Source organism: Colletes latitarsis, chromosome 10 (assembly GCF_051014445.1).
Source record: "Colletes latitarsis isolate SP2378_abdomen chromosome 10, iyColLati1, whole genome shotgun sequence".
NCBI classification, from domain to species: Eukaryota; Metazoa; Arthropoda; class Insecta; order Hymenoptera; family Colletidae; genus Colletes; species Colletes latitarsis.
This window is the reverse complement of record NC_135143.1, coordinates 2870427-2895534: the sequence shown is the minus strand read 5'-3', so window position 1 is coordinate 2895534 and position 25108 is coordinate 2870427. Positions and strand designations below refer to the sequence as shown.

The window sequence follows — 25108 nt, the reverse complement described above, 5'->3', positions numbered from 1 at the left end:
ACCATGAGCTCTACTTTAGAAAAAAGTTTCATTGAAATATATTCACTATTGCAGGAGTTATGACTGTTTGAAAATTGGACCATTTTTATGGGGTTTTTCTAACTTTGCGGAGTCCAGGAACAACTTTTTCAGTGTTGTTAGAATTTCTACATATTCTTCACCAAAATACGCGTTGTTTGCCGCTTGAAACATTAAAATCTTCCAATCCGTTCAGAAATTATGATGTTTCAAGGATTCACATGAAATTTCGGGGAACCATTTCAGGCCTCAGATTATATTTTTGGTAAGGAATTTTTTTCTCGAAAGTGGGTAGGATATCGGGGGTATATCCATTGACCAAAAATTATTATAATTGACCGCAGCAACCAAAAATAATTTTTTTTTAACGATTTGAAATTTGTTAATTTTGTTGAAAAATTTAAATGCCACAATCTGGGGAGGTGCGTCAAAAAGTAATTAAACGTCGAAAAATAGGGACAACTCTAATGTACAATGGTGGACGAAATAAAGCTTAGAGTTCCAGTTATATTAGATCGTTCCATAAGTTTGTGCCGTTCAATATTCTGAAATTGACGAGGATAAAATTTGTAATTTAATAGAAAACAAACGAAATCTGTCAGTTCTGGGGATTTCTGAAATATTAGATATATTAACATCAACGATTCATACTTTGAAATAAATAGATATTGTGTAAAAGCTTGAAGTTTGGAATCCACACTGGCTTACAGAACGAACTTTTCTTGATTGCATAAATATTTTTGTTAGCATATAATAAAACCAAACCTTGTAAGAAATAAAATACTACAATCTCCAAGCTCATTAGTGGGTAAACAATTTGAAAATATCAACGTTTGAATGGAAAGCGTTGAACTACATTTTAATAACAAAATTAAAGAAGTTTTGTTGTAACGACGATACTTTGCCAAAGGAAGGCGAGGAAGTTGTCGAACGAGAAAAGGTTTACTGTTTTTTGTAAAATTCCATTATATATTTAAAATAATGTTTTAAGTTGTAGTACAAAACTCGGCACGAACATATGAGACGACCTAATACATATGAATCTTAATAACTTCCATATTGGATATTTTATATGATGGTAACACTTATCTATTTCTCCTCTTTCCGTACAATATAAATATTCAGTTGTTTATACAACTGCATCCACATAGTGCGTAAATAATCCAGTTTGTGCGACACGTGTAACAAACAAAAATAAGTTTAAAATCACCTAGACAATAATTTTGCAAAACAACAAACACATGTCAACAATTTTTTCATTTCTATGTGTACATTAAGTTTAATATCCATTTGTGTCTTTATATGGAAGAGCGTTAGTAATACAAAATCCGTAGATATCAGACAATTGATAGTTAGATAGAAATAACGGTTTAAAGAAATTGCAAACAGATATGAAATTTCCATTATGAGAGCTAAAAAAATATGTGACAAGTACAACAAATATGGCATAGTACACAATTTAACGAAAACAGGTAGACCAAGGAAAATTTCAAAAAGAGAAGAGAGAATGATAAATTCTTCCATGTCAACAATGAGACGGAGACTTAATGAAAATGGCTTTAAAAATGATATAGCTAAAAAGAAACCCTTCATTAGTCCCAAGAATCAGCAGAAACGTTTACTGTTTATTAAAGAATAAATAAACAAGCTTCTATCATTTTGAGAAAATAAGATTTGATCGAAGCTCAAGGATGACAACTCTTCTTAATTATCCTTCAGACTGTGATATCTGGTATCTACTTGAAAGTTTTATTCACGAGAGTCGGGACCGAGAGTAAGAGCTTATTCACGCGAGCGAATGAATTGTAATATTCAATTATATGTATACGCAAAAAGGATTTTCATCACGCTCGTATCCATTATGTACGCACAGATATAATAACTAGCCATACTTTATCCACGAATACAAAAACGTACATACTTAATGGTTCTGCCTAAAATAATGAAGGGGAGTAATTTATTTTCATTAAAAACTGTACCTAAATCGCATTGAATATATTTTACTAGTATTTTTCAACGTTGCTCTTGTATTATTAACGTGACTTTTTTGTTTTAATTTTTTTCTTCTCTACGTAAAGTTGACTTGAATAATTTATGTTAATAAACTGTTGATTTGATTATTTCTATTATGACAGATGTTTTTCTTTTTTCTTTATTTAAAAATTACCTGGATTAAAAAACAGTCTTTCTATCTAAACGGAAAAGTTTGCTAAAATAGAAATTGCTTTTTAATAAAGCATTTTCAGATAATTTTCACAAATTTATACGAACTTTCTCCATCTACTTGATCTCAGTTACACGTAAGTTTAGATTCGACCTTCTTGAACATCTTGTGTACACATACACCAACGAAGAAAGAGGAAAAGAGAAATACGAAGATGTTCGAAGACCGCTAATCGTTGCTTGCGCCGCGTCACGAAAATTAGCGCTAAACTTATCGCGCGGTGGATAAAGTTCAAGATGTCTCGTTATCCAGTTCGTTGAAGAGATGAATTATTCATAATATTATAAGCGCGGTCGGGCTGAACCGCTGAAAAGTGCAAAAACAATCACGGCATCGTGTGTAATTAATTTTAAGACAGAACCGCGAACGGCGCAAAAGAAACGCTGTTAACCGCAAAATTGCAGTTGCTTGAACATCTTAACGAACTGTAAAAACAGAATGTATATCGGTTTTTAATCCACTTTGACACCCATTAGTTTACAAATATTATTATACTTGTGTGGAACTAACAAAATTCTTAAAATTGATCAGTTATTTGAGAGTAATTATTATTCAAAGTGGTAATCCAATAAATTGGATTTGTATTGCAAAAAAAACGAGATAAACTACACTACATATGCATAGATCCGAATGATCTTAGTAGCATATAAAAATCAATACCATACAGAGGAGAATTTAGTTAAGGGAGTTTTCTACTGTAAAACGCGTTTTTTTATGTTCCCTTTGGTATTTTTTTTATAAAGAAACTATGCAAGTTCTTGCATCGGCGTTTCGCATATATATTTATTACTCTTTCAGTAATGTTTATAAATTTTTGCAACGAGAAGTAGTCAAAATTAGTGACAGTACAGAGTCTCGTACGAAAAAGTGTTGTAATGGTTCCATGATTCTAGCCGTTCTATTTACCTAAGTCAAAAGAATGAAAAAGATTCTTTATTAAAATACATTTTTCTATATCCGGTACTAAAAGGAGAGAAAAAAATTGATAATTAAAAAAAGGAAAGTATTTTAAAATTGAAATATCAATTTTTTTCTTGTTTTTAACTTTAGTAGGCTAAAAAAAAAAAATTGGAAAGAATAATGATTTTGACTTCATTCTAGTACGAGCTATAACGATACATGTGCTGAAGGTGTACGCCAAATTCGAACGAAATCGGACAAGATGATCTTGAGATATCATGGAAGCCAATTCAGAAAATATAGTTTTGAGAAAAACGAAACTAAACAGAAGGATCAGACCGTTCAAACAGGTATAGCTCATCTGAGCAATACGTATACCTTCGTTAATTTTAGGAGTTCGATAATATGCTTTTGCACATGTATTTCTAAGACGATAACCTTTAAGAAAATGCAAAAAGAAAATCGAATTTTTTGGCGGTTTACAGTAGAAGGTATTAAGCCCCTTAAGGAGGTATTGCTGTCTAGACTGTCAATTTCACGGCCCTTTTTGTGATTTTTTTTTTAGTGATAGATAGGCTGTTTTATACTGAGACTTTGTAGATGTATTTATTCATCTTATAAGCATGTACAATATTTTTTTCATGGAAAAATATTAAAAATCGTGGAAATTATAGCTTCTTATTTAATGGCGCTTTTGGAAAAGGTGCTCCAATGGCTTCCAGGATTTCAGATAATTTGAAACGAAGGGAATTAAAGGATCTTCATAAGGGAGGTTGTAGTTATAGCAGGAACTAGGGAGAAGTCAAAATCCTGATAAATAAAGAAATGGCGACGCTTCAAGTTTCGAATTTCTATTTGTTATATATTTTTTAAAATCTCTAATTCCAGCTATAAAGGCGCGTCTGCTGAATATTCTCTCCAAATTTGAAGTCAATCGGTTTGCTAGATCTTGAAATATCATGTAAGCCAGTTTAAATGCGTTTTTTTAAACAAGAATCTATAACTCGCAATTTTTAATATTTTTCGATGAAAAAAATACTATACATACCTATAAGACGAATAAATATATCTGCAAAATGTCACTACAAAACAACCTACCTGTCGTTAAAAAAAAATCACAAGAAAAGGCCGAAGAAATGACAGCCTAGACAGCAATACTCCCTTAAACCGTTTAAGATCTTAAAAATAAATTTCCCCTGAATACTAAAGAAGCGAGGTTTAATTTGCAAATAAGTCGATCATAATCGTGTTCGATAAAATGCATCGAAGCACTCGGTGTAAAAGCCACGAATCTCAGGAAATTATGCTGCACCCTTTCAATAAGCTGTTTATGCTTGGTCAAATAGGGCGACCGAATAACTGATGAATATTCTAGGCGAGATCTAACAAGGGAGCTGTACAACAACTTGGGACAACGAACATTGTCCAAAAACGCTTCAAAAATGAATATTGATGCAAATTTTGCATTGCACGAAGCCAAAAGGTTAACTTGAGAAATACGTTGGAATTCCAGATAGGTCTCGACGCGGTAAATTGGTTTTTCCCGCCATAAAACGACCCGCGTGTTCTGTGAACGCGTACGCGCCCTCTAGAGGGTTAAACGATTTGCTGAATTTTCGATTGCAAAGCTTTATTAAAAGTTAACAATCTATTTTCAAGCAGATGCACATACTCAGACTATTTAATTAGTCCCAACACTGTACGCAGAATTATTATAAATTATTATAAATAAAACTAACATAATTCGATTTTTATTAAATTTCCTAAATATTTTAAATATTTTGATAACCAATAATTTTGTTTTCAGATATAGTATATGCACAAATGTACACATGTTGGACGTCCCATTTTATATAAATTCATTGGAAATCGCTTTCGTGGAACATGTGTCATGAATGTTGCAGGATTTAAATAACAAAAAATATTTTCTTTTGCTTAAATGTATTATCAATCGATAAGTTAATACAATGTGTACTTTATTTGAATATGGAGGAATATGCCATAGAAGACTGACGTATCGACCGCTTTGTGTATAATTCTCTACGGAACAAAATTATAATTTTATACAAAACAAAATATAGATAGAAGTATAATTTACCAATATATAGGGAAAAACGTATTCTTTAATTGTAACATGAGACATTAAACACTGTTCTACCTGGATTGAGAATGTTTGTACAAGTGATAACGAAAATTTTTCCTGCTAGACGCTGAATAAACATATGAGCCAATCATCCATTCATTGGACTTGTGTACGACCATACTGTATCATTGCTCGCACGAGAAACTCGTACGTGTTAAGACTTCCGTTCTAAAAGTCGTATCGACGATTCATCACACAGTAAATCAGAACATGCATGAGCCATATAAGACACGAATATTCTTGCAAATCATCAAAGATGGACAAAATGTTTTTTTAATAACAGATTACCAATAACACCAACGTATAGCAATTTATTCATGACGTTTATCCGTTCGAATAATGAAATTTTGTTCGATTCATTGTGGAACACTTCATATTACAATTAAAATTTTCATTCTTATTTAACGAGTAACAGATATGATTGTTTTTATTATTTATTATTCAACATTTTTATTTAAATAAGAGTCCTCTTTTGTTTCGTCGAACGAGTCGTTGGAAAACAAGGCTACATTACTAGCAAAGGAAAGCAAATACGAAGTTAGGTCATCGTGTGTTGAAGCTTGGTTTAATTGAAAGTTTGTTGAGATTTCACGCTTATTGTCGACGATCTATTAATAGAGAAGACTCGTATCTGCCTATCGACTGGTATGTTAATAATATCGGCGTTCTGTATGTGCGACATTCTTACTGTTTTGGAATGCAGTTCTCGCACGACAGCGTATGCGCGTTGTATTCTTACGAATATTAAACACCGAAGCCCTAAACCACAGATGGACACATTTTTACCCGGCTAACTATGCAACACGTTTTACCGTTATAATAAATTTACAAAAAAGTTGTAGAGGCGTGAAAATTATTACCCTTTTAACGAGTAAAGTTTGTCGAAGAAGAAACTTTCCTGACATTTTCCGCAAACTAATTAGCGCGCGTTTTAGCAATCGCGTTAAAGTAAAACGGGTTTAAACCCATCTAAAAAATGACACGGGTGTATCTACGTGAAACCCATCTAATTTTTCCAGTTATTCCGACTAAACCACTTTGGTCAAAGGTTACAAAAAGTGTGTAATTAATTATGCAATCGAATAGTTCTGATAAATATTGAACTTTTTAATTAAACTTGCCCGTTAATATTGAAATTCGATAGAACGGAGCTACGAAAAACAGTCGGTATAAATTTATCGAAACGCGGGGCACCGGGCGCTTAAAATAACGACGGTCAGTTTATTCGTATCCAGAACCAGCGACGGCGCAACTAAAATAGTGGCACAATTAACGCAACTATTAAAATCCCCAGCAGCTATTAAGGACACACTCCATTAAAAATGGATTAACGTTTTGTATTCAAATTACGGTAAATTATACGGAATGAAATCGGCTTATCGGAAAACCGATTGCAAAGGGGCAACCGTGAAAATAAATAAACACTACGTTACCGTCTTCCTCGTTAGTCAACCAATCGTGAAATCGCGCATCTATCACGGGATTCGGTTCGCAGGAACGGTCTTTCGCGATTCCGGAATCGATTCGGTCGCAGCGCTAATTGCGCGAGAAGCGACTTTTTACCCCGCGACGGGACACCTTTCACGATTTATCGGATAACGCAACGGTTGCATCCGTCCTTCTTCCCGAGGTTCCTCGAAAATACGAGAGTCGTTCAATAAGTCCTTGGAAAATCCAAGACCTGGCGCTCGTAGCATCGAAAATGCTACAATGCTACAATAAAAAATGCTAACAACTCTCAAAGTTTCATTATATATCCATCACATGGTTTCATTTTTATTGTCGATTGTAGCAAGAAACTTCCTTCTGCATCAAGACAATGCACGGGTGTGTGTAGTTATTTTTACTGATTGTAATTGGTAGCGCTGGAACGGAGATATGAAGGGGAATACCGGAGTAGAGCGCCCGGTAGTGTGTAATGGCGTTGTGCGGAATCACGAGTAGAAATACCTATGTACGTTCATTGTTAAAATAGAAATAAATGTGTTGAAATAATAATGAGTTGTTTAGAATTACTGGCATGAACCAAACGCAATCCCAACAGGGTGCACACCTGTGCAGTTTCGATGACCAAAGTCACCGGATTTGGCCCCCAAATGACTCTTTTTATTTCCAAACTTAAAAAAATAGCTCGGCGGACAATGGTTCACGTCGAACGAGGAGGTCACCGCCTATTTTGAGGATCTTCCGAAATCTTATATTGGATTATTAATAAATAATCATTTACAAAACTGAATCTAACAGTGAGAAACACTGTCCATTGTCTGCATACGAAGATCCTATTGCCACCATCGGGCCTGGGACTGTTTTGTCGTCGAGGGCCAGGAAAATAAACATGGTGCAGGCAATGATTTCTTTCCTTCTTTAAGTGGACGCCAGATTTTCCTTTTGGAGATCTAAGCGTCGCTTCACTTCTCGTTCAGTTTTAACAGAGTCAAGACGTCCTTCCGAAACGTACAATAAAGTTTCCCTTTTAAAGTATAAAAGAGTACTGCTTTTTCACCCATTTCCAATATCTTACTTTTTAGATGGCTTAAAAAAGTTGTAGAAACGTTTGGAAAAGCGTATAGAGCTAAAAGGAGATTATGTTCAAAAATAACAAAAAAACCTACCTAAAATAATTTGTTTTTCTATCTTTTTCTAAGGACATATTGAACGATCCTCGTACAAACATAAACTTGTTATTCGAAAAATGGACGAGCATTCTTCTTAGGCACTGTATGGATGTTCAGTCATCGCCTGCTGAGAGGGCTGTAAATAATGTTCGAGCTCGTCGGATTGTTTCGTTGCGTCGTTGCGTCGTCGCGATCGTCGCATTACATCGCTGAATGTTGAATGCATCGGTTCAATGTATCGTTTGTGCAATTGTATAAATCTTTCCAATTTGTTAGTCAATCGTGTCTGGGTTAATTATTATATTATTATTTCGTATCCTGACCTCATGAACACTTGTTTTAATCATATTACTAATGATATAACTGTCAGACGGATCGAATCATGAGATATAAACAACGCTAGTAAACAAATTCTAACCCAGTTCTAACCCGGGACCATCTTCGTTTGAACTAACAGGGTAATAGAAACGTAAATTGACCCAAACTTGTTTTAATCATATTATTAATGTCATATGTGTAATGAAAAGTGTATAGAGCTAAAAGGAGATTGTGTTGAAAAATAAAAAAAATCTACCTAAAATAATTTGTTTTTCTATCTTTTTCTAAGAACTTATTGAGCGACCCTCGTACTATAACACAAGCGGCGTGACGAATAATCGAGAGTCGGTGTAGCTCCGTTGTACGCCAATGCGCACACGCCGCACGTGGACTCTGCAAACGCTGAGACCACGGAAGAAAACCGACCGGGAGAGACCTTGCACGAATGACTAGTCACTGAATCATTCGCGGCAATGATCATCCGCGCGGCTGTTTGCGCGAGACTCATTCAACTATGTTCTGGCGCGCGTCTTCGTCCTAGCTTGTACAGTAACCGTCATAAATTTCACCTCGTCGCACCGTAACGAAGCTAAAAGATCCAAGAAAATTGCTCGCGACGAGAAGCATTCATAAATTCCACGCTCGGTTCTCTTTGTCGATCAAACGCCTGGCCACTTTTTATGCGCCTATGGGTCACAGCTAACTATGTACGTATAAGGTTTTCCAATAAAGGAAAAGTCCGAGTGCCCCTGGTTTCAGTTTATTTCAAGGCCGTAACGTTATAAGTCATTTAATTCATCAGCTATAAGACTACGTTGTAAAACATATCGTTGTTTATCGATATACTGTTTCAAAGTATTCTAATTTTTCTACTTAACTCTTTGGAGCACGCTGGGATTAAAAGTGTCCCACCTTTTTGATGCACCGTAATGCATGGTGGGACATTTTTAGTCCCACCTCGAAATATTGCAATAGCTGCATGCGCATAGATTTATATTTCGTCTTATTTACGTAAAGCAGTTGCTAATATCTGCAACAAATATTACAAATGTATTCACTTGTGTTGGCAACATTCAACATGCCAATACAGGTTCATCAATTGTTGCAAGCAGAAGGTTTATTGCGACAAATATTACTATTTTTTTTTTTATGTTTTTACATTATATGATACCTTTATTAATAAAAATATACCAATTGTGTTTAATTTAAAACGCAATAAAATTTCTATGCAACATGAGTCTATTTTATTATCTGAAATCCTGTGCCGCAAGGAGTTAAATGAAACCCATTTATTGTTTTGAAAACAGTTGAGGAACACAGACCATTTTATTTGCAAGACGAATAAAGAGTTCTGAGTTCGAAATAAATTGTAATTATCAATTCATACTTCTTAACGAAGCATCCCTTACTGTTTATTCGGCATTATTGTTATTTGAATGGAATCAAAGTAATGGACGAAAAATGATGGCGATAGTTTAATTCTGTTTTTAAGATAATTATAAGTCTCAATATGAATTCTATTTTGTTCTATACGCATTTCTATATTATATAATATATACTGTTTATTTATAAGCACTGTTCTCTACCTCAACTGTAAAAATTGTAGTAATATGGTTGTTATGATGAGTTCAAATAGCGCGCCTAGTCTACACGCGAGTTATCACTTATCATAGATTGCGAGCATTGCGATAGCGTCGCTCGCGCGTGCGCGGTCTGCCCGGGCTGTCTGTTGGGATCGGTATGTCGGAGAGATCGAAGCGAGCGGATAGGACCTTTATACTCTGTATAGTTGAAGTGAAAATAAACTCCATAAAACGAAAATCACGTACAATTGTGAGTTATCATTTACAATACACAACAATGGTTTTCATAGATTGTATGAAAAGATAAGAAAGTGAACTTTATTTCTACGAGGGTGATCCCAGAAGTACCCAGCCTGAGGTATAGATGGTGGTTATTGTTTAAAAAAAATGACTATGATCGGTAGTATACCAACCTTACAAAGCTTAAGTTTCAAGTTTGAAGACGCTACATTGTTTAGTATTTGTTTGACAGCCATTAAAATAGTGAACGCTCTCAGTGAATTTGTAAACATGGAAAAAATTGGTCATCGTTATGTGATACAATATTTTCATTTGAAAGGTCTCAGTCCAACCAATGTCAAAATTGAGGTAGATTCTACTCTAGGGGAGTCTGCTCCTTCATTTACAACAATAAAATATTGGATGGCAGAATTTAAACGAGGCCGTACGAGCTACCAAGACGAACACCGCAGTGGTCGACCAAATGAAGTGACCATACCGGAAATGGTGAAGAAAATCCACAAAACGGTATTGGACGATCGTCGATTGAAAGTGCGCGAGCTTGCAGAGGTGGTAGGCATTTCAAAAAATGCTGTACAACGCATACTGACTGAAAATTTGAATATGAGAAAGCTGTGCACAAGATGGGTGCCGTGCTTGCTCACAATGGAACAAAAACAGCGTCGTGAGGATGTTTCAATCGAGTGTTTGGCGATGTTTCACAGGAACAAAGTCGAGTTTTTAAGTCGATTCATAACTATGGATGAAACCTGGGTCCATCACTTCATACCTAAGTCGAAGGAACAGTCGAAAAATGGACTGTAAGAGGAGAACCAGCTCCAAAGAAGGCAAAGACAGTTCCATCTGCTGGCAAGGTCATGGCGTCAGTTTTTTGGGATACGCGTGGAATAATTTTCATTGATTATCTTGAAAAAGGAAAAACAATCAATGACGAGTATTATGAGAATTTATTGCAGCGCTTGAGTGACAAAATCAAGGAAAAACGGCCGCATTTGGCGAAAAAGAAAGTGTTGTTTCACCAATACAATGCACCAGTTCACACATCCGTTATCGCGATGACCAAAATCCAGGAGTTGAAGTTCGAATTGCACCCTCACACACCCTATTCGCCAGATTTAGCCCCCTTGGATTATTTTCTCTTTCCAAACTTGAAAAAATGGCTCGATGATAAAAGATTTTCCAATAATGAAGAGGTGGAGTCTGCGGTTAATGGCTATTTTGAGCAGCTCGATGACTCTCATTATAAATAAGGTATCGAAGCTACTGAACACCGCTGGAAAAAGTGCACCCAGCTAAAAGGAGATTATGTTGAAAAATAAAGATATTTGTTCCCAAATTTCTTGTGTTTTTTTTGTTAGGTTCGGGTACTTCTGGGACCACCCTCGTATGTCGTGGCCTGGTGTTTGTTTTTGGAAGTAAGCGTGACAAAGTGAGACTAAGTAATATGTGTGTTATGATTTATAGGCAGTGAGCGACCGAACAATGTATGTAACGGTCAGTTCGAATCAAGGATCAAGAGAGAGAGAGAGAGAGAGAGAAAGAGTACTAAACTAAATGTGAGAGGGAAGACGTGAATAAGTGAGAAAGAAAGAGAGAAAAACTGACTCGTATATATTAGTGTGTTTTAATTGTTCATACCATTTATATTGTGTCGTCGTTGTGTAAATAAACCATTTTATTGTCCATTTTTACTCACAAATATACTATTATATTTTGTCTTATACGCTAATAAATAAATAAATAAAAATCATTTTTATAAAACTGCATATCTTAGTAGCTATAAACGACCCTCCCCCCCCCCTGGATGTAAAGCATATATTACTTAAGACTCTATTCTTAATAACATTATAGGTTTTTGTGTAAATAATTTCTAAAAATACCATACTCTATAAGAAACAAAGTCAAACTGATATACAAATCTCAAGAACTGTAAAATATGAAACAATAAAATTAAGAATTAAAAATTTTAAGAAAACTTTTTTAAAAACTAACACAAAAGTTAACCTGGACGACTATTAAAATTCACTCAGAAAGGTATTATTCAAATTTGAATAAAATCCTTGTTTCTTAAATAAATTATCATTTTTCTTCAATACATCCAATCATTTTGTCGCAATCGTTTCTTAATGTAAATGGTTATAATTACTGAAAAATAGTTCAAACGGCCACCTTTTTTTACACGTTACTAAAAATTATTATTTAAAGAATTTTTTACTTTAAAGGATTCTAATTTTTATCATTATATATTTTGTCCAACATTAATTTTAATTTTAACATTTATATTATTTGTAAGTATTATAATACTTTAATATCTCTATGTACCTATACCACACTCATTTTAAAAAACATTGTTGAGAATAAGCATTGCATGCATGTATTTTTAATGAAAATTTGTATCGATTGGTGCAGGCTCCTCCCTTGCAAAGGTCAGTACTACCTGAGGAGGACACTCGTTTATTGCACCCTTTGAACGTCTCGTTTTTTTTCCGAGCTCAGTTAGCAGAAAACCGTCAAGTTAAAAACAGCATTTTCGTTTTGTAAAACTACGTTAATTAAATACATACTTAGGTCGAAACTCTATCGTATTTATTTAGCAAATAAATATTCAACAAATATAAAAAATCCAGATAAATGAACAACTAAACACGTATGCTGTAAGAATTGTTGGAAATAAATACATTTTACAAGATAATGCTGCAATTCATACGACGAAAGCGGTAAAGAAATACTTTTCTTTACAAAACATTCGCACTTTGGATTGGCCAGCATGATCCCCCAATCTCAACATTATTGAAAATTGTTAGGGACCTCTTACCAGAACCGTACACCAAACTGGCAGACAATTTCAAAATACTAACGATTTAAAACAGTGTATTTTGGACGAGTGAGAGAATATTATCTAAAAAAGTATTAAACAATTGTATAAGTCTTTACAAATATTAAGCATTAATTTTTATTCATTAATTGTTTTATGGTTAAAGTTTTTCGTTAAGTATGCTATCATTTTGTCCCTCTATATCTTGTCAATAATTGTATTTCTTTAAATAAAAATAGATAGATTAAGGACGGTTCATTTCATTTCATTCATATGTATTAACAAGGGCAGCCTGAAAATATATGCATACAAAAAGCTGAATTTGTAATGTTTAATAAACAGAAATTACAATAATTTGGAAGTATGCTATCCTCTTGTCCCGGAGTGTATATGTATTTGCTACGAGTGTGACTCGATGCTGTAAAGCTATAAGTGAACTCTATGATGCTGGAGAAAGAATTTTCTAAATCTCTGACTGGCGACACTATAGCGTACATGATAGGACTTCTATGATCGAGGCAAACGGACCGATATGTCTCCATTTGCGAACGTTTGCGGCCACGATAACGCCTGTCGACGTATCGCCGAACATTTCGCATTGTTGGCGATCGCTTACTCGCCACTTGCAATTGAAAATTTATACTCGCACACGTATACGTGCACGCTGTGCCGGCGGACGCGGTTACTAGGGACACGCGTTATACCGCAATTGTGCCTGGAAATTGATTAGCCCATTCATACTTTCGGCTCGCCCTCCCAGCCATTCATGGTTGCTACGTGCCTCTTCGTTTAACACAACGTCGACGACTTTTGGTTGTAGGGCGTACATATACGTAAGTACACTACCGGCCACAAGTTTACGACCATCCACGCACAACAAATCAGAAACTTTCTAAAAGTTGAACAACTAAGCAATACACGGTGTCGTATTAAAATATGCTAAATTCCTATCGTTAATACTCCTGGAACACGGCTAATTCGATTTTTTATTTAAACCGAGTTAAGATATAAAATGCTGCTTTATGATGAATTCGTATATTACGATTGAAACGAAGCAAAATTTTTAATTTCCGATTCAACATAATGAGTGTGATGGAAAAATTCGTGATATAGGAGGTTGTCCAATTTTTGTGTTATATCGAAATAGTGTTGTAAAAAGGTTGAAGGAGTACATGAAAATTCTAATAACGAAATTTTGTATGCGTTATTTTTTTTAATAAAAATTAAAATAAAATAGCATTTCACGATCAACAAATACAAGTTTGTTGAAGTAACTACAATTTAATAAACGTGAACCAATTTTTACACGTTGTTATTATTCATCATCTTTTATTCGAATACAATTTTAACCGTCTTTGATATCACAATAGAGTAATTATGTTTTTAGAATTCAAAGATATTTCAAAACAAAATAAATAAAACAAAATACTATATTCTACAATTATTTAGTTTGAAATATTCCCAGATTTTGGTTAACAAACTAATTCTATCTTACGTTATCATAATTCTTCATTAACGAAGATGTTTATAGGAACCTAGAGTACTGTTTGTTATTTTATGTTATAGAAGTGCCTCGATGTTATTAAATACTTCTATGAATCGAAGATTTACATGAAGGACACGTCGTAACTTTAAAAAGTATTTCACTTGTCTAATAAAATATTCTTGAATACAATATAGAAAAAATAAACACCTACTTTTTTTAGAAAACCTCTAATATAAATATTTCTAACCTTTCTCTTGATATTAGTGAAATATTTACATCTATTAACGAACTCAAAAATAATTGTGGTCCAGAATATGACAATATTTCTCCCATATTTTTTAAATCATGTAATTTTGTTATGTCCAGAGTCTTATGGTTAATATTTAATAAATCTTTATCTGCCGGCAGCTTTCCTAAATTATGGAAGTTATGTTTAATTAAACCGATTCCTAAATCTACTAACTCAACGTGAATTTCAAACTTTAAACCTATTAATACTCAAAATGTCATGCCTAAGATTATGGAAAATTTAATTAGTCGTAAACTATCATTTCTTTGCAAAGGTATCATCATTGATGAGCAGCATGGATTCGTTATCGGTAGATCGACTGTGACTACTAACCTTGTGGAGTATTATTATTACAAAAATCATCAATTACAAATTATTACAAAATATTACAAAAATGGAGTATCATTATTACAAAAAAAATTCTCAAAATTCGAGATAAAAAAAAAACAACTCGCCTACCAGGTAGACAACGTTATGCTGTACAAGTATCGTATAAGCGAAAATAAGCGTTAATGTGCTCGTTTTCGAGTTATTAAGGAAAAAATGATGCGAGCGATCGGTCCGACGGTGAAATTTTCCAAGACCCGCTCGTTTGCAGTTTACATGTTTACACTGACTTTTCAAAACATACATCGACAACATTGAGAGAGTTCAACAGAAATTTCTTCGTCTTGTTGCTAGGCATAGTCCCATGCCTCTTGAATTACATAATTATGATGACTTACTGATTAATACTAATCTTCAAACGCTGCATAGTAGAGGAAGAATCAAGAAAAACAAAGGTTATATTTCGCGTTCAACGATTACTCAATTGTTTTCTTTGTACGTACCATCTAGATATTTAAGAAATCACTTTCTATTTTACTCTGATAGTTACCGCACAACGTTTGGATCTCAGAATTGTGTAAATAGGATGATTAGTACTGCAAACTTTGTACACACTAAAACTGATATAATTGATCAATCATTAGAAAGTCTAAAATTATCCTTGCAACATATTGTAAATTAATCTATTTTTGTTAAATTCATTAAGCGATAATGTTTGACTATGTAAAATCCACATCTGTAGTTCCTTAGATATTATATCTTTGTACTAAAGGGTTTAATTATTTATAAAAAAAAAACCGATAATTTGTTCTGTAATATAAGCTGATCTCAAATCTTACAAACATAAATCCGTTTCTATTGAAACTTTCTCTAGTATTAAGGCGTATAATGCACCTGCAAACTTTGTGACCATTTACGATTTAGCATATATGTTTAAACAATGATATACGATCATGAAAAACGTCTTTTAGAGGATTATGTCACTGTCATTAGCTCGGGCTAGTTCCCTCTCTTCTAATATCGCGAGATCTGTTGGTTTTCAATTTGCACTCGCATCAACGTAAGTATGATAGATGCGGGGTGCCGGCTACGAATATTTATGCTAATTTGTTAAGCTTCTTGATAGACGAGTTCACGCGGGAAACACACGGCTAAAACGTCTGAAAGCGTGACAGAAGAGAAACAGCGAACGCATCGATCGTTGTCCACGGATTATCATCGTAATTCTCGCATACAAACGACTCCGTCTAGCAGTTTCGCTCGCAATCATGGGCTCGGAACACTTACATTCGGTTATGCGAATGGCTAAACGCGTGTCTTCATTAACCCACGCCAAACGGAAACGGGGTCATCCTTTTTTGCCAACGCCGCTTTATCAATTTTCAGCATTTACGTGAAATCTAGAGCGCCATGAAATATTCTTGCAAAATAAACACTGTTTAACCTTTGATTACCGTAGTCCAACAAAGGTATTTCTAAATTATGTATACAACAGTTCGTAGTACAAAGCAAACAAATTTTACAAAATGAACGAAGCTAGGATCAAACGCAAATTTGCTCTGGTGCTAATTAGCACTTTGCTACCACATCGCAGATTTTACAATAGTTGAAAATATTTTTAAAACCGCTTTGTAGCCACAACTACACTGACATGCGTGAGATTGAAAAAAGAACGATAAATTTTGTTTTTCAACCTTCGCGTAGTCGTACCCGTATTTAGAACATAATTAAACGTGTGGGAGTTTGCCAAACTCATTACTCAATTTTATCTTTGACACGTAAGTTAATTTTATTTATTTTAGTATAAATCCACAGAACCCCTATGGGACTACTTACGAGTTAAATAAAATTTAATTTTTCTAAAGATGCTAGACACTGTTTTTCAGATATTAGAACAACAAAGTTATGAAAATTTTGAACGTGTAGTTTAAAATTCCTAGAAACGTAATATCGGTTGATCTATTATTGAAATGAGCTGTATACATATTTACTACAAAATATAAGTACAGTAGTAGTATTCGAATAATGAAACTACATACAATAAACGAAAAATAGAACAAATATTAAAATGAAAATGAAGGCAAAAGCTTGTTTGACAGACTTGCTTTAGAAAATATTTTACAATATTTAAATTGGCACTAATGTCAGCGTCGAAATTATTTGTGATATCAAAGAATATTTCAAACAGAAGTTGAAAAATTTCGAGAAGACAATTTTTGTATACAACAATAATTCAAACATATAAAAGTATTCAATATTTTTTGCTAGTATATTTATGTATTATACGAGCAATTTAAAAAAGAACAAAAACAAGGTCACATAAGTTAGAACGTTTCAAACATGCTAAGGTCATCGGCATCTTTCAAACGAAATTATATACTTTGTTTACGCAGTGGTAATTTTAGAAAAGAAATTAATGATCTAGAATCTTCGAGATTATACTAGGTCACTAAGCTTGTCATTTTATGTGATATAGTACGGCAACAAATTACAGTGACCTTAAAATGTTTAAAATGCTTCAACGGATAAAGAAATCACGTCCATTATGCAATATACATTCACAAAATCTTTAACTTTTGTCTGAAATATTTATCTTCCATCACTTGTCGTTTCAACGATATTCCATTGATTAGAATCATGCTGAGTCAAAAGAATTGATTTCAATTTTCGTATAAATATAATAAACTAAATTAAATATAATTATAATGTCTTGATACGTAAAACTTAGGAACGATGAACATATAAAATTGCAAAGAAATACATTTATACGAATACGTACATTTTTTATTAAAACGCGCGTATTCATGAATAAGCTTCTAAAAATATGTAAAACACAAGAACAAAGTTTTTAAGGAAGAAAATGTAAGATACTTTTAAAATTTCTCAGTAAGAATTTACGATTACTTGTTTGCTATGAAACGAATAACATTTCATCGTTCAAACAGTAATTTATTACTTTACAAAATTTATTAAATTTTTCGTTTCTAAATTTCCGGGCAAAAAAGTATAATATAATATACCTCGCTAACATTAACAGTATACTTGAATAGTACATATTAGATATAAAATTTCAGAGTAAACTATGAAAAATTTGACTAACCAGTCGCCAAAACTGCTCTCGATATTCACCGATTACGAATCCTATCAAAATAACACAAAGAAAATGTCGAATAAAGAAGTCAATATGACTAACCGTTAACGTGGTCAATGCAATCTTGGATAACGCTAGCCGAAACACCTGGAACGGAGGTTTGACACGTACGCACAAATAATTCTCGGAATTATTCCGCACACTAATTGAGTAGGCAACTTTGAGCACGGAATAAAATTGATCACTTGTTGTAAAGAAAAAGAGGAAACAAAAGAGAAAACAAACACATCGGCGATTACACGACCGTAGAATAATAGCGATAATAATGCTACAACGTGTTTCGTTATTACTCACAGATGATAATCTCAATAGTTGGCGTATTAAAGAAAAAAGAAACTGTAATCCATCACTACCTGAAAATACACCGTAGTTCACTCTCCCTGTTTAAAAACGCTCGAGTCACAGAAATGCGAAAAGTATATCTTTTAACACTCGTAAATTTTCATTCGCCGCATGAAATCAAAGGCTTGAGGATTTCAAGGCGTGGTGAACGAGCGAGAAACACACTCGCGCACAATGATAAATGCTCGAAACATTCTTGCCGAAGCAAACGGAAGCGCCACTTCGCGACAAGGGTAAAACACACAGGTCACGTGAGACCGTTCGAAAATCAAATAAAGAAAAAAAAAAGAAACCAAGTTAAAATCTTTCACTGACTAGCGATCCTTGCGTATCGACAATAAATACGGAGTGGCTTTGGAGTACTTTTCTCTTGCCAGTCATAAAACAAGTCACGCGTGCAATCGAAAGCGTGTAATTTCGTGTACGACCGTTTTTAAATCACTCGGAGTAACGTACCGTTTCCACTGCTCGTTTGCGTCACCCGTCGCCCAACCGACCGACCAACTTTATTAAACACTTCTATAACCGATACGAAGCGAAGCAATTCCAGAAAATCCACATGAGACTGATTTGGGGTATATGCTCCAGAAACCACCGCACAAAAAACTCACCCCCTTTTATGCCCTTCCCTGGAATCGAGGTTATGTTTTACCTGTCACGCGTTCTTATTCTGCTCAGCGAGCTTCGTCTCACTCCGTGCAACCTCGACAGCCTTCTCGGCGACACACTTAAACATTATCCTCCTCGCCACAGCCCGAATTGTATTTTTTTCGTCGGTTCACTGGCACTAGTTTGACACTCCGATTCTCGGCCGCAAAATCGTATCGAACAGCTCTCCACTCACGTGATCACAGAACCGCACACGCGCACGCGTCCTCCCGCTTGGAGCGACGATCATTCGGCGAACTGACCCAGACTGTGATTCAGCGCGCTGGAGAGAGTCGTCGGTCGTTCCCGAGCGGCGAGAACGCGCGAATCTAGCCGAACGGGAACGAACATGACCGAGTCTGCGCGGACGTGCACGAACGCGTCCGATCAAGCATGCGCCAGTCGAACGTTTATTCGACACCACGCTGCCGTCATGGTTTGAGGGGGTGTCGCGTGACCACGAAGTAGCGAAACACTATACTGTCTGGCACGAAGGCTATAGCCGTTATCTTTTTTCTTTCGTTCTTGATCGTGAGATCTCTACTATAGACTCCGAAGCGTCGGAGAAACGAGAGCGCGATCGTTCGCTCCCTTCACTCTCGATCCTCACCGCCGAGCGCTAACTCGCTGCTTTTTTTTTTGTTCATCATGAATAGCAATGAACCACGACAGAGGCAAATACTCCCGTAACCAGCGCGCAGCGATTCAGCGAGACGAGTTTCACTCGAAAGCGAGAGCGAGAGCGAGAGCGTGTTACCGCAGTTTCTTCCTAATCGGCGCGATGCGCGTTCTCACGTATTTTTCTGTCGTCTCCCGAGAGAAAGCTTCGAGCCTTCGATGGAATGCATACCGTCGTAAGCAAGTAATACGCCCGCCCGCGCTCTCCGAACACGAGTCTCGTTTCGACCGACAAGGATACGCGTAAATGCGACGGGAGAAGCACGAGTTACGATACATTCTCATCCAGCGTGCGCGATCGAGCACGGCGTTGGTACACACGAAGTACGGCCGTTCCATGCCACCGAGGTGCTCTCCTTTGTAGATCGAGGTGTTACGCGATACGGACGTGTAACGCGATACATCCTTCAACACGAAGAAGCGTATACAGGCCCAGCTCCTTGGACATCGAGGAACTCTGTCGGGTCGCTCGCGCGTGAAGCAAAGGAATATCGCTTTTCGACGAGCTTTCCTTCCTCCGGTTGTCTCGGTCTTTCTTTCCTCTTTCGCCAGATCTTGTTTACGCTACTGTCGCGCGATGCTCAATTCGTCGAGCCAAGATGAAAAAATCCCAACTTGATACGCCGCTAAATTGCCGTCCTATTTTACATATCTGAACCATTAATTATACTCTCGGAATGGACACCGTTGCATTATCTCGGTAATTGACCAGGAAAATTAATTGCATTTATTGGGCACGCGAACCGCGCGAAGGCGCGCATTACAAAACACTGAGCCAGCAATTTTGTTTATCTTCGTCGTAATTTATATTCCCTCGAATGTAATATTTAAACGTCGCCCGCGCCCGAATCGACGTCGTTACTTGCGATTCGAACGACGATCGATGAACCGCCGTATAATTTCGGGGTCTTTCTCCCGTTTATCGGCACGCGTTTCCTTTTTAACGCGGGGACAGCTCCGACGATCGTCTCCGCGTCGAGACGAGGCGTACTCCGAGAGTATCATTATCGTAACATCCGTTTCGGTCGTTGCGTCTGATAAGATAGGATAGGCGTATGCCGCCTACATTCACCGGTTGAACGAAAGCTGGACCAAGTCGTTCTCCTTCCCTTCTGATTTATTTATAGCACCATGAAACTTTTATCCGATGATTTATCAGAACTGTGAAAGTTCAAAGTACGATACTGCTTTGTTAAACTATACGGTGGGAAAAAAATTTGAGAATCTCGTTTACAGAGGTCTCTGGAGATGTCGGGGATGAAAGACGTACTACGTTGGGGCGTACTATTGGGTTGTTGGAAAGTAGTTTCGTTTTCTTATCAACAGAGATGTTAATTGTATTTTTAACCAGCCACTTTATTCTAAACCGTATTTTCATTGTACAGGGTGTTCGACTACCCTGGGAAAAGTTTTAATGGGAGATTCTAGGAGCCAAAATAAGACGAAAATGAAGAATATCAATTTGTTGATGGGGGCTTTGTTAAAAAGTTATTAAGGTTTAAAGTTTTGCCTGTACTGAATTTTTTTCTCGAAAGTACGTAGGATTTCGGCGTTATGTCTATTCACCAAAAATGATTGTAATTGACCTCCGCAACCAAAAATAATTTTTTCAGAATGATTTGAAATGTTTTAATTTAATTTTTTAATAACTCTTTAACGAAGTCTCAGTCAAGAAATTGGTATTTTTGATTTTCTTCTTATTTTGGCCTCTAGAATCTCCCATTAAAATTTTTCCCATGGATGGCCGAACACCCTGTATATTTTCACAGCTGACACTTTAAGGCTTCTTTGTAAAAAATTTTGTTTGTTTCTGTGCAATTGTGTTCCTTTGGTGTCCCGTCAAATATGGAAAATCAGTAGCTGCATTTTCAGCATATTTTGCTTTTTTATTATCGAAAAGGTAAGAATGCTGTTCGAACAAAAATAAAATTGTGTGACGTGTACGGAGAAGATGTTTTAACCCCTTAACGTTCATGCCCGAGTCTGACTGCTTTGAAAAACCATATTTGTTTAATCCAACGGTTTAAGGGATGATAATATTTGTTTTCCTTCAAATTATACGTTAGATACAACATTGTAATTAACAAAAACTGCATTTTTGGAAACAAATTCAATGAAGAAAACTGATCATTCTTGGTTAACCCGAAAAATATGAGCGTTAAGGGGTTAACAGAATGGCAGGGCCAAAACTCGTTCGCAAAATTTCGTTCCTGCAATTTTGATATCGAAATTGGCTGACGTTCTGGAAGGTCAGTTAAAACCGACGAATGCGAAATGAAGGCATTGGTACAAGCAAACCGACGAATAACAACACGAGAAATTGTTAAAAGGTTAAATTTGTCGAATCCGATCGTTTATGATCACATGAAACGACTTGGTTTCGTTTCAAAGCTCGACATTTGGGTTCCACCATAATAATGCCAGACCTCACGCAAGTTTAGTGACTTGTCAAAAGCTATTGCAGTTTGGGTGGAATGTGCTACCACATACATCATACTCCCCAAATCCGGCATCATCGGATTATTACTTGTTCCGGTCTTTAAAAAGTTTCTTAAACGACAAAACATTTACTTAAAGCGACGATGTCAAAAATCACTTGCGTCAGTTTTTAAAAATAAAGGTCAGAAATTTCATGAGCATGGAATCATGCTACTACTAGGACCAAAATGACCAGTACACAATTCAATAAAATATTTATATATTATAAGAAAATTGTACCTTTTCACGAAGGAGAGAGACGAAATTACTTTCCAAACAACCCAATACTTATACGCCACCCGTTACTGTGTATAGCGCGGGTGAGGTATTTTCCTAACGCGTTGCGGAACGCATCAACTAGCGTGCAGAAAAATCATTTCAAGTGAAAGTCAAACGATGACCTTGGGTTTGTTTCATGCGACTACCCTTTTACAATTATGAGGGTAGTCGAAAAGACCTCGAGGTATGCATCCAAGTTTTAACTGCGATATGTGGGACACCGAAAGTCCGTCGTGAATATGATTAGTTTATATTATACATATTACATAAATTAATATACAGAATGTTCGGCCACCCATAGGAAAAATTTTAATGGGAGATTCTAGAGGCCAAAATAAAACGAAAATCAAAAATACCAATTTCTTGACTGAGGCTTCGTTAAAAAGTTGTTAAAAAATTAAATTAAAAAATTTCAAATCGTTCTAAAAAAATTATTTTCGGTTGCAGGGGTCGATTACAATCATTTTTGGTCAATAGACATACCCTCAAAATCCCAATCATTTTCAAAAAAAAAATTTCTTACCAAAAATATAATTTCTCGCCAGAAATGTCACTCCAAAATTTCAAGCGTATCTTTAAAACGTCATAACTTTTGAAAACGGATTGAAGGATTTTAATGTTTCAAAAAGCAAATAACGCGTAACTTAGTGAAGAATATGTATAAATTCTAAGATTATTCGAAAAGTTATTCTTTGACTCCGTAAAATGAGAAAAACCCCATAAAAATCTTTCAATTTTCAAACAGTCATAACTCTTACAATAGTGAATATATTTCATTGAAATTTTGAAGGGAACTAGAGTTCATGGACACCTACAAAAAAGTATTAAACAACTTTTCTGTAAAGCGCCAACCAAATTTATTAAAAATGAGAAACGAATTTTTAAGAAAAATCGACGGGTGTTGGTAGGTGGCCAAATTTTTCGGCGAAATTAAAAAATTTCAAATCGTTCTGGAAAAATTATTTTCGGTTGCGGGGGTCAATTACCCCCGAATTTCTGCGCATTTTCAAGAAAAATATTCAGTACGGGCGGAACTTTAAACATTAATAACTTTTTAACGAAGCCTCCATCAATAAATTGATATTCTTGATTTTCGTTCTATTTTGGCCTCTAGAATTTTCCAATTAGATTTTTCCCAGAGGTGGCCGAACACCCTGTATATGTATTATGCATTACAATACATATAATATTATATATTTGCATAATACGAGTAATACAATCGAATTTAGTTATAACAAGCACGGATGTAGAGAGATGACATCCATAACGATCAAAGCATCCATGATTATTTTCATTTATGAATATTTTCATATTCACTTTTATAATTAGCGTACCAGATGAACGTATCGCCCAAATGTTATATTTGTAAAACATCAAAGTGAAGTCTTTAGAGATATATAACATCAATTTTCAGATTTATAATCAAAATACTTCTTAAAACCATGTTCTTTTAATGAGACAAACTGTGTTTAATACCAAGTATTATTATTTCAACATCAAATACTTTCCAAAATATTCAATCGTGTTCTTTTTTAACAATTCAGACAAATTAGCTACATTCCAAATATAAAATAAATACAATGTTATATTATTTATTATAAAATTTATAATAAAATCACACGACTCGACTTTATATATTAAATAATTCATTTAAAGATAAATTACATTCTGCTTTATTTGCATACTCGATAGAAAACGAAAAATTAGATAACAATATATAAAACAATCCTCGATCTGCAGAAGCATAACATAATTACACACTACGTAAAATAATGATAGTATCATCTGCACAAGTTTATCGACTAATAAAGAGTTAAACACTCGGAGAATTTCAACTACATGATGTATAAACCTCAGTGAAGCTATCATTACGTCGACTGCACAACGTTTAAAAGTCAACTTCAGTTGTCTTGTAACGTGATTCTAGAAATGTTTATTAAATTAAAAGAATAGACACCAACTCTATCGACTTCTCGTGGATAAAAAAAAGCTGTTCAAAAAGTGTTCTAACATTAATGTTTAACCCATTAACAACCAAGTAATGGTCAAATATTATTTTTATAACTGTATAACCATTAAACTGATTGTACAAAAAATAACATTTCTGAAATGCAGTATTCTTGAAACATAAATTTGCATTCATTCATCAACGGCAGAAACCATTATAAAAAATAATATTTTGTGTTACCGAATGTAATTATTTTAGTATTAGAAAATGTTTGGAAAGCTCGTATCAGCTTCACACAAAAATGTATGACAGACAATAGTGTAAGCAACGCAAACTCTTAAAACAATCCTGAAACTTTGGGAAACACGATGTCTGAAATAAATATATTTGAAAAACTTAACACCCTGTTGCATTTTCGGGTAAACGATAGTTAATATGGTTAATTACAACGGGTGAACGAACTTGAAGTACGAATCGGTCGTTACCAGGAACCGAGGTGTAAAAGCTTTCCCGGGGCCAGTATGGCGTTTGAAAAAGGCTCGTTTAAAGTGTCCAAGGAACGTTATGCACGTTCCACGTGAGCCTACCTGTACAACGGATCAAAGAGACCTGGTGGAAGAGTGGAG

The 25108-nt window shown here is 35.2% G+C and overlaps 1 protein-coding gene across 4 annotated transcripts in view; it reads right to left on the bottom strand.

Moving 5' to 3' along the window:
- The window catches only part of Plexa (plexin A), an 809603-nt gene that overhangs the window by 703005 nt on the left and 81490 nt on the right, over positions 1–25108 (bottom strand). The window contains exon 1 of one of the 4 annotated variants that reach the window (XM_076773740.1): positions 18404–19367. The exons of 1 other annotated variant lie outside the window; for it this stretch is intronic. The gene's annotated coding sequence lies outside the window, so the exon portion shown is untranslated. 2 more of the 4 variants (XM_076773737.1, XM_076773741.1) reach the window with 2 other exon arrangements.